The following is a 12,225-nucleotide window of genomic DNA, read 5'->3' as shown; positions in this document are numbered from 1 at the left end:
GAGCGCTGCTATGCAGGAAACGTTCTCACCGGTCATCACCCAGTTCTTTCAAATTAAGGGATCAGCTTGAAAAACAGGGAACAGAAAAGAGTCTAAGCACGTCACTGTTCGAGGCTGAAGAGAGACGCTCAAGGTCTTTTCACAGATTTATGTGTACAATTACAGTACTCCATAGACTGGGAAATAACACAAAATTAGCATAGGCTTCCAAGATAAACATATCTCATCCAATCCATCTTTGGCCGGGTACTCCCTGGCACACTCCACAAACACTCAGAGCTGCTCTTCATTCGTCTGGAAGAAATTAGGGTTTTGGAGGCGTGGAAGGTGCTGAATTCCTACTAGATTCAAGTCTTCCCAAAGATTTGAACACTAACTAGGTTAGGCACTTCTGTCACATGCTACAGACTCATTGCCAAGGTCAAATTCAAAGAAATGCACATTTCTATTCCCCATGTTGTCTATCAGCAAAACGAGGCATGCGACCTGGCTTTTGCCTGTGTAGTACACTGAACCAAGGGTTTCACTTTTGCCAACTTGAAGGGAGTGGGCTCTGAGGGCTGATGTAAAACACACACTGCAGAGACTTAAAACGCGTTGGAGTGGTGTGTGGTACCCAGGAGAACACCATTAAGATTGCCTCCCTGGCCTCTATCACCAGAGAAAATTGAGTTTGCAGGAATTTCCTTCTGTTCTCCTTCCCCATTTATTCAAACTCTTTCCTGCCACCTTTGATCCGTTCTGTGTATTGTCTCCCTTGAAATCACAGTAGAAACTAGACTGGAGAAAATATATTGAAGTGCTGCTGTTATTAACTTGTTTTATTGTAACTTCCTCAAAATAGCTAGATCATCAGAAAAGTAAAATGAGTGACATATGAGACAATACAGAGACCCTGAGAGAAGTGATTGAAGTGTGTACAGGGTGAAGAAGAAAGGCCATCCTGATGAGGGATGCCTTTGACTCGGGACGTGACAGATGGAAATACACCCATCGTGATCGCAGGGTGCCCACGAGAATACCAACAGCATTGAGAAAGTGTGAGATACCTTCACCCACATGTGCAAGGTGTGGCATGCTGTCCTAAGCACGCTGGTGAAAATCTGAGGCACGACTTCAAGATAATGTGGGGGTTAACTCAGGATACACAAAGTATAGGGACCACTGAGCCCAACTCTGCTTTTTCCTGTTACTCCTTCATCTGCTAATTATCTTTTACTAGCACTGATGTCTGAATTTCACGGATTATCTCTACCATTTATTTTAAGTAAATTTAACACAGTAAAATGAAATCCTGTTAAGCATACATTTCATTGTTTGTCCAACGCTGCACCCCCTTACCTCACCTAGGTGCTCACTGTCACCAGTATGAGTGCTGAAAGGCTCTCGATAGTGCAAAGGATTCTCACAGAGGCAGCCTCCCCGCAACTTCCCATGGCCTGTTGTGCATCATAGAAAGGTGTGTATTCATTTTGCCCTGTTTTTACTTTGCTCAAGGCAGCAGTTTATCCCCATGATGCATTCAGCACAATTGTAATTTATTCCTGTGACCCCCACCCCTTCTGATCTCCCACATCCCAGATTCTGCTCCCAGGTTTTTACTTTCTTTTATCTTCCTTTTACAAGTGAGACCAAGCAGTATTATGTTTTGGTGTGTGGCTACTTTGTACGACACCATCTGCATATCATTGAGAGCGGGCGTTTCTTCTTTTGCAAAGGCTGAGTATCTCAGTATAGGCTATATATACTTTTATCTATTTGTTTATTGACACTTAGGTTTTTCCCGTACCTTCACTGATGTGAATTATGCTTCAATAAACATATGGGTAAAAGCAACTTATCATCCATATTTCAATTTATTTGGATATAGTCAGAAGAGGGATTGCTAAATCAAATCATATTGTTTTAGTTTCTCATGAAATGCCCATAATTCTTCCATAGTCACTGTATAATACAAATCCATATCACTGTAGTGTATGAGTTCTATTTTCTCTATATACTTGGAAGTTGTGATTTTATTTTTTTACATTTTTCCCTTCTGTATGTTTGTAAACTAGAGTGTGATGCTTCCTGATTTTTTCCTCAAAATTATTTTTCTAATGCTGTCTTTTTTGGATCCATATCAATTTTAAGGTTTTTATTCTATTGATCTAAACACGTTCTACAAGGGCTATAAAAAGAACTGGATTTTATCTTACATACAGATTGTTTTTTAAAAGTGGAATATTTTAAAAATATAATTTTCCACAATGCAAGGACATGAAATGTTTCTCAATTTACTCATGTCTTTTTCAGCAGTGTTTTATGGCACCCGAGGTAGCAAGAGGATCACACAGATTGTTGTAACCTGTGATTTTTGAGTTTCTGTAATTTAGCTCAAATTCTATATGGCAGGTGATGCTCAAGCTTCCCATGTTACCTATTTTGCAAAGCACATTGCCATCACTCAGACACCTCCAAATATCACCTGTCTACCCTGCTAACCTTTTGTATGCCTTATGGCTTACAAGGCTTCATGTGATAATTCCCTACAAGCAGTTAATTTCAGCAGACCTTTTATGTTCCTATTTAAAGGCATTTGTCCTTCACATATTCTCATGTCCTGTATGATTTATACATACTTCTACTCCTAAAGTTGTATTTTAGGTCTGAAAACAAAATGTTAATAAGGTGCTTTTACACACACACACACACACACACACACACACACATATATCATTAGAATTTAGATGATAGTTCATAAACACTCACTGTTATGTCTGCAATAACTAATAATATGGGGCCCAAGGCAGCAACCTTCATGGAAGCAGGCCCAGGCCAGCTGCCTTCCCTGAAGCAGGCATGAGACAGTGACATCTGTGGGACCAGGCCTGAGTGAGTGACCTTCATCAGAATAGGTTCAAGCAATTGACCTCCATAGGAGCAGACCCTAATGACCTCTGGGAATGCTGAGTGACCTCCAGAGTGACTGGAACCGTGGTCCCAACTCCACTACAAGGAACAACAATCTGAGCCTTGGATCCACTGGGACCTGGCAGGGTGATCACCTGAGAAATGGTCTCAACTACACCAATCAGAGAAAAAGATGTGTAGGCAAGGTAAAAACACACTCAACAGCACAAAGAGCAACACCACACCAACAAAAACTAGTGGCTCTACAACAGCAAGAACATTCCAAATCAGATGAAGCAGAAGAAAATGACCTAAAAAATAATTTTAGGAGAATGTTTGAGATATTTAAAGAGGAAATGAAAAATTCTCTCAAAAAAATGGAGGGAAAGACAAATAAAAAATTAGAAGAAATCAACACATACCTTAAACAAAACCAAGAAAAAGCAATAAAACAGGTGAAAGAAATTATTTAAGACTAGAAAACTGAAATAGAGACAATAAAGAAAACATGAACCAAAGGAATTTGGAAATAGAAAATACAGGAAAAATGATAAGGAACCACAAATGCAAGCAAAAACAGCAGAATACAAGGGATGGAAGAGAGAATCTCAAGCATTGAAGATACAATAGAGGAAATAGACTCATTAGTCAAAGAAAACATTAAACCTACAAAAGCTTAACACAAAATATCCAGGAAATATGGGACACCATGAAAAGACCAAATTTAGGAATAATAGGGATAGAAAGAGAAGTTCAACTCCAAAGCACAGAAAATATAAGCAACAAAATCATAGAAGAAAACTTTCCAAACCTAAAAAAAAACCCCAAATATAGTGGACCAAAAAAAAAAAGTCTTCTAACCACATAATAATCAAAACTATAACATACAGAATAAAGAAAGAATATTAAGAGCTGTAAAGGACAAAGGACAAGTAACATAAAAGGCAGACCTATCAGAATTACACCTGACTTCTCAATGGAAACAATGAAAGGCAGAAGGTCATGGTCAAGCATTATGCAGACATTAAGAGACCACGAATGCCAAACTAGGCTACTATATCCAGCAAAACTTTCAATCACCATAGATGGACAAAAGAAGATATTCTATGACAGAACCAGATTTAACCAATTCTTAGCTACAAACCCAGCCCTACACAAAGAACTAGAAGGAAAACTCCAACCCAACGAAGTTGGCTATATCAACAAAAACACAGACAATAGATGATCTCACAGCAGCAAATTCAAAAGAAGGGGAAAACACACAAATTAACATCACCAACAAAAAACTAAATTAACAGGAGATAGCAACCACTGGCCATTAACATCCCTTAATATAAATGGACTCAACTCACCTATAAAAAGACACAGGCTAACAGATTGGATACAAAAACAGAATCCATCCTTCTTCTGCATAGGAGAAACATACCTCAACCTCAAAGACAGACATCACCTCAGAGTAAAGGGTTGGGGAAAATTTTCCAATCAAATTAACTTAAGAAACAAGCTGTGTACTATACTAATATCTAAGGTAATAGAATAGACTTCAAACTAAAATTAATCAAAAGAGACAAAGAAGTACACTTTGTACTCATCACAGGAAAATCAAGAAAAAATCTCAATACTGAACATGTATGCCCCAAATACAAGGGCACCCTCATATGTAAAGGAAACACTTCTAAAGCTTAAATCATACATTAAACCCCAGACACTAACAGTGAGAGACTTACTTCAACAACCCACTCTCACCACTGGACAGGTCTACCAGACAGAAACTTAACAGAAAAATAAAGGAACTAACAGATGTTTTGACTCAAATGGACTTAACAGAAATCTATAGAACATTCTATCCAAACATAATAGAATATACCTTTTTTCTCAGCACCTCATGGAACCTTCTCAAAAACTGACCACATACTAGGTAACATAGCTAACTTTAACAGATACAAAAAACTTGGAATAACTCCATCTACCTTATCAGATCACTATGGCTTAAAATTAGAACTCAACGGCAACACTAATTTTAGAAAACCCACAAACTCATGGAAATTAAATAATGCTCACCTGAATAACCAATAGGTCAATGAAGAAATAAAGGAAGAAATTAAAGACTTCCTAAAATTCGGCAAAAATGACCATACAACATACCCAAATTTGTAGAACACAATGAAAGCAGCGTTAAGAAGAAAGTTCATAACAACAAATGACTACATAAAGAAGCTGGAAGCCGGGCAGTGGTGGCGCACGCCTTTAATCCCAGCACTCGGGAGGCAGAGACAGACGGATCTCTGTGAGTTCGAGGCCAGCCTGGTCTACAAGAGCTAGTTCCAGGACAGGCTCTAAAAAAGCTGCAGAGAAACCCTGTCTCGAAAAACCAAAAAAAAAAAAAAAAAAAAAAAAAAAAAAAAAAAAAAAAAAAAAAAAAAAAAAAAAAGAAGAAGCTGGAAAAATTCCACACTAGTGCGTTAACAGAACATCTGAAAACTCAAGAACAAAGAGAAAAGCTTATTTAGGAAATAATCAGATTGAGAGCTGAAATCAACAAAATAGAAACAACAACAACAACAACAAACAATACAAAGAATCAATGAGACAAAGAGTTGGTTCTTTGAGAAAATCAACTAACTAGATAAACCTTTATCCAAATTAATAAAAAGGCAGAGAGAGAGAGAGAGAGAGAGAGAGAGAGAGAGAGAGAGAGAGAGAGAGAGAGTGAGAGGGAGAGAGAGAGAGAATCCAAATTAACAAAATCAGAAATGAAAAGGAGGACATAACAACAGACATGGAGGAAATCAGGAGAATCATCAGGCCATACTTCAAAAACCTTGGAAAAGTTAAAGGAAATGGACAATTTTCTGGATAAATATTACTTACCAAAATTAAATCAAGACCATATAAGCAAATTAAATAGACCTATAACTGCTAAAGAAACAGAAACAGTCATCAAAAGTGTCCAAATAAAAAAAAAGCTGAGGACAAGATGGTTTCAGAGCAAAATTCTATAAGATTTTTTTTTTTTTTTTTTTTTTTTTTTTGGTTTTTCGAGACAGGGTTTCCCTGTAGTTTCTAGAGCCTGTCCTGGAACTAGCTCTTGTAGATTTTTTAAAGAACTAACACTCCTCAAATTGTTCCACACTATAGAAACAGAAGGAACATTGCCAAACCACTTTTATGAGGCTACAATTACCCTGATATCCAAACCACATACATTGCTAAGAAGGAGAATCATAGACCAATATCACTCATAAACATGGATGCAAAAATACACAATAAAATACTAGCAAACAGAATCTAAGAACACATCAGAAAAATCATTCACCATTACTAACTAGGCTGGTTCAACATACATACAAAAATCTGTCAATGTAATCCACCATATAAACTGAAAAAACACACATGATCATCTCATTAGATGCTAAGAAAGCCTTCAACAAATACAACACCTTTTCATGATAAAGGTCTTGGAGAGAGCAGGGATACAAAGAACATACCTAAACATAATAAATGTAATATACAGCAAGCCAAAAGACAACATCAAACTAAATAGAAATTTAAAGCAATCCCACTGAGATCGGGAACAAGACAAGGTTGTCCAATCTCTCCAAATATATTAAATATAGTACTTGAGGTTCTAGCTAGAGCAATAAGACAACAAAAGGAAATCAAGGGGATACAAATAGAAAAAGATGTCAAACTCTCCCTCTTTGCTGAATATATGATAGTTTATGCAAATTACCCCCAAAATTCTGCCATGGAACTTCTATAATGCATGAATGCCTTCAGTAATGTAGCAAGATACAAGATTAACTTAAAAAATCAGTAGCCCTCCTTACACAGATGATAAATGGGCTGAGAAAGATATCAGAGAATCAACATCCTTCATAATAGCCACAAATAGCATAAAATGTCTGGAGTAACTCTAACCAAACAAGTGGAGGACCTGTATGACAAGAACTTTCAATCTTTGAAGAAAGAAATTGAAGAAGATATCAAAAAGTGGAACGATCTCCCTTGCTTTTACATAGGTAGAATTAACATAGTAAAAATGGCAATCTTACCAAAAGTAATCTACAGATTCAATGCAATCCTCATCAAAATCCTATCAAAATTATTCACAGACCTCAGAAAAATAATACTCAACTTCATATGGAAAAGCAAAAACCAAAACCAAAACAACAAAAACAGGATAGCCCAAACAATCTTATACAATAAAAGAACTTCTGGAGGCATCACAATTCCTGACTTCAAACTCTACTACAGAGCTACAGTACTGAAGACAGTCTGGTATTGGCATAAAAACATACAGGAAGACCAATGGAACTGAATTGATGACCTGAATATCAACCCACACACCTATGAACACCTGATTTTTGACAAAGAAGCAAAAATTATAAAATGGAAAAAAGAAAGCATATTCAACAAATGGTACTGACATAACTGGATATCAGCATGTACAAGAAGGAAAATAGATCTGTATCTATCACCATGCACAAAACTCAAGTCCAAAAGGATCAAAGACCTCAACATAAAACCCACCACACTGAACCTCATAGAAGAGAAAGTGGGAAGTACACTTGAACACATTGGCACAGGAGACCATTTCCTAAATATAACCCCAGTGGCACAGACACTCAGAACAACAATTACTAAATGGGACCTTCTGATATTGAGAAACTTTTGTAAAGCAAAGGACATAGTTAACAAGACAAAATGGCAGCCTACAGAATTGGAAAAGATCTTCACCAACCCCACATTGGACAGAGGGCTGATCTCCAAAATATACAAAGAACTCAAGAAATTGATCATCAAAAGATTAAATAATCCATTAAATAAGTGGGGTTTAGGCCTCAACAGAGAACTCTCAATAGATGAATCTAAAATGACTCAGCGACACTTAAGAAAATGCTCAATATCCTTAGCTATTAGAGAAACGCAAATCAAAACAATTATAAGATTCCATCTTACACTTGTCAGAATGGCCAAGATCAAAAACACTGATGACAACTTATACTAGAGAGGATATGGGGTAAAGGAAACACTCCTCCATTTCTAGTGGGAGTGCAAGCTGGTACAGCTGCTTTGTATTTCAGTATGGTAATTTCTCAGAAAATTAGGAAATAACCTACCTCAAGACCCAGCAACACCACTTTTGGGTATATACCCAAAGGATGCCCATTCATACCACAAGGACCTGTGCTCACTTGTGTTCATAGCAACATTGTTTGTAATAGCTAGAACCTGGAAACAACCTATATGCCCCTCCACCAAAGAATGGATAAGGAAAATGTGGCACATTTACACAATGGAGTACTACACAGCTGAAAAAAAGGACATCTTGAAATTTTTGTAAGCAAATGGATGAATCTAGAAAACATCATATTGAATGAGGTAACCCAACCCAGAAAGATTATTTTTAAAAAAGCCTACAAATCACAATCCCAGAGAACCTAGACAACAAAGAGGACCCTAAGAGAGACATACATGGATCTAATCTACATAGGACGTAGGAAAAGACAAGATCTCCTGAGTAAATTAGGAACATGGGGATTGTGGGAGGGGTAGAAGGGAAGGGGGGAATAGAGGGAATGAAGAAAAATATATAGCTCAATAAAAACAATTAAAAAGAAAAGGGAGATGCATTTGGTGGGAGTTAGAGGGGGAGTGTCAAATGACTATGAGTAAATTACATTGCATGCATGTATGAACTTCTCAAAATATAGTGCAAATATTATATCAAATTCAAAAATAACCTAGGTTCTTTTTTATGACAATGAGAAGTATCTGCTTCTGGCAGCACCAATTACTTAAGAGTGGTTGATGGGCATTGAATAAACTCACTATGGAATTTGCACAAAAAAAACCACCTAATAATATTTGCCAAATGACATGCTTGACCCATGAACCAGGACCAGGACTACTGAAAGGAGTAAGTACATGGAGTAGAATCAGTCACCTGCCTGCTCCCTTACTACAGAATCTATGTGCCCACCGCCCCTGACTATGGAAGCTATATGCTCACCCATTCTGACTGCAGAGGTTTCTGCATGTGACCACGTGACCTTGACTGTGGGGGCTTTGACAACCTGTCCCCTGACTGTGGAAGTCACATGCCAAACTGCCCTCTGACTGTGAAAACCACGTGTCCACTGCCCCCTGACTGTGGAAACCATGTGTCTGTCCACCTGCCCCCTGACTATGGAAGCCATGTGTCCAACCTGACCCCTGTCTTCAGAGGTGATGTGCTTACTGACTCACGCTATTGCCATCAGATCTTTCCTATTGTGATATCATGTAGCCTCAACTTCTGAGCCGAAATAATCCCTCCTTTATGTGGCATTATGTATTTTGTCATTGCAATGGAAAAAGTAAGCAATTCACTCTGCAGTGTCACACAGGTGGCAGGAAGAAGAGCAAGGGTTTAATCTATGGCCCTGAATAAACTCACAGAATACACCATGCTGCCACCCTAATTCAACACCTATTTACATGCCGTACTAACTCCCTTCATCAGTAATGAATCCTCTACATGGATCAATTACTTTAGAGAGCTCCTACAGAGCAGAGGACAAGGGAACATTAATCAGTGCTGTGATATTCATTTCTTAGCCCCAGGGCTGCATCTTGTCCCTTCCTGAGGAGACCACAGGCTCTGCTTTATGAAGGTATTCCCCTGAGACTGGCTGAAACCCTCACAGTCCGGACTTACTGAAGAATCGGTGAGGAGAGACGCCCTGCTGCCTGCTTGTGTAAACAGAGCTTAGTTCTGCATCCCTGTCTCCTCTTTCTTACTCCAACAGCTGAGTAGAGAATTTGCAACATTTGCCACAAGGATCTTTGGCTAAAGAAGCCTAAACTAATTCATACCGTGTTCTTTATCGGCACTCACTTAGCCATGGTACAATAGAAAATGTTAAATTTAGGGGAAGATTGTTGTGAATTCAATCAACTTATCAACCAGGACTCTAAGAACACTTCAACCTCAGACAGCCTGACAATATTTTTCTAAAACTAGTGACTTAATGTGTCTAAAATGAAAATCAGAAAGGATATATTGCTGCACCTCACAACTTCGGAGTGGTAGCTCGCTTTTAGTTTACCACCTGTGCAAACTCACTTAACTTACTAAACACCATCGGTGGTGGACACTCTTTTATCCTATATTAGCAGAACAAGCCTACTTTTATTTTTTTCCTGCTGCCTACCCCAAAAATGAGAATTTCAAAGTAGATAGTCTGGGAGGTGAGGTAGTAGCTATGGCAGGGACACTGAACTTCATTTACTCTCTGAGAGTCAGGCCACTGCTATGGGCAGCATCTGTGGCTGCTGAAGTTATTACACATTCGATTCTTAACTTTGGGCAATGAGGTAAGATAGACTGCCAAGACAGCTTGCATTCAGAATCAAGTTCATTCATCACAGAAGGATTTAATAGGTGCTATTTTTGCAGAAACGTTAAAAACGTCTCCGGGGGATGGCCTGTGATCTCCCTCCCAAGGTTATAGAGGTGATAGAGGTCACAGATGATCTCATGAGATATCCCCTTCATCCAGAGCGTGACCTGAGTTGAAAGCAGTCTGTCTTTGTGCCTCACTCATGTCTAAGAGTGGACCAGCAGTGGCATGCTGCCCACTCACAAGGGAGCCTTTGCCTGGCTACAAATAGCCATCCAGTGAAGAGCAGGACCAGGGGTGGGGTCAGGACCTCCTTTGGAACTAGCTGCGAGTTCCACTCCTACAGCTAATAGTCTTCCACATTAACAATTGACTAAATCGCCCTTTTGATCTGGATCTGGTAGGGGAATGCTTTTAAGAGACCTTTTACAAGGCATGAATTGAGCTTCCTCACTAGAAACCACAGCAGAGCAAACAGGGCTACACAGATGTAAGCAGGAGAAGGTTCCGGAAACATGAAAAGAGCCCGAAGTTCAAAGACTTCTCTCAAGTCTCAAAGAAGTCATGGTAACCGAAAAATATTTTTCACAAAATTAAAAAGTCAAATATTTTCACAGAGAAAATAAGCATTAAATATTAGATACTCTTAGCAAGGCCCAGAATTTTTCTTCTTAATTTTGTGATAAGTTTTCTTCTAAAATTGCATTTTATAAAGAACTTCTGAAATCCACCTAACAACACCCTAGTTATTAACTGGATGTTGGGGTATCCTTCATTTTCAAACTATAAAAATTGATTCAATTATATTAATAAATATATACTACTCCTTTTTATTATTTACTTTTTCACATAATATAAATTTCTTTAATGAGAATAAAGGTTTTCAGCTGTGGAATAAAGATCTCCTTTCTCAAGTTACCCATCATTTCATATTTAATGATAAAAGTCTATAACTATGTTCAGTATAATACCACAAATACCATTTCTTTCAGAACTATATATTCTTTAAGGTATGAAGCAAGCAGATAGATTATTTTATTCTATAATGATTTTTCTTCAACAATGTAATTATTAGGAGTGGGGCAATGTACTCTCGGGATGAAAGAAGGGAACGCACAATAACTTGGTTTCACTTTTTCTCACAGCTTTCCCCCAGCAACAGACAGAAAAGCTCCTTTCTGTTGTTCCATTTTGTCCCTGGCCAAACATTTCCATTGGCCTAGAAAGTAAGCTATTTCCTCTCCCCAGTGCAGTTATTCACAATACAGACAGAGACCCAACCCCTGCCATTGCTAGGGCATGGTCAACTTTAGACCATGGAGAAATGAAGGAGAAGGGAAATCATGAGATGGGATGCACTATACTTAAGTAATGCCCCAGACTCCTGGGACCCGTGATCGGCCAGACGTGGAAGGGCTCTCTCGACCCTATATAACTGCAATGATGCCAAGCAACTGCACTCTATTCTGGGCCACATTTTAGTTCTTTACCTGGTGGAGGGAAAAGGAACCTGCCTGCTTGCCTGCATCATTTGCAAACTTAATTGTCTCCTTATCAGTCAGAAAAACCCAAAATGAGAAACAAATAAGATTGCTGAATCCTATGATGAATCAAATGCACATAAGACCCAAACAGACTTTACTACACAGTAGCAAGAAAGGGTTCAAGGGAATGAGGAGCAAACACCCCACAAGCCCCAAATAACAGCAATGGTATACGGCATCAAGTGGGACAGCCCCATGCTTGAAGCGCCCACCTCAAGGGATGATTGGCTATTGCAGAAATTGCAGTTAATTGTATTTAAAGTGTATCTGCATTTCACAGTAAGGTCTCTGGACCTGACAAGCAGGGCGAGTTAAAGCAAGCTCTGAAAGTAAGCTCAGTTTCTACCTCTGACTCTTCTCGTTCGGGGAGCTGCAGGGAGACAGCTTCTGAGCAGTGGTCA

This window comes from Arvicola amphibius, chromosome 12, assembly GCF_903992535.2.
Source record: "Arvicola amphibius chromosome 12, mArvAmp1.2, whole genome shotgun sequence".
In the NCBI taxonomy this organism is placed as follows: Eukaryota; Metazoa; Chordata; class Mammalia; order Rodentia; family Cricetidae; genus Arvicola; species Arvicola amphibius.
Note: the sequence above shows the minus strand (reverse complement) of the source record.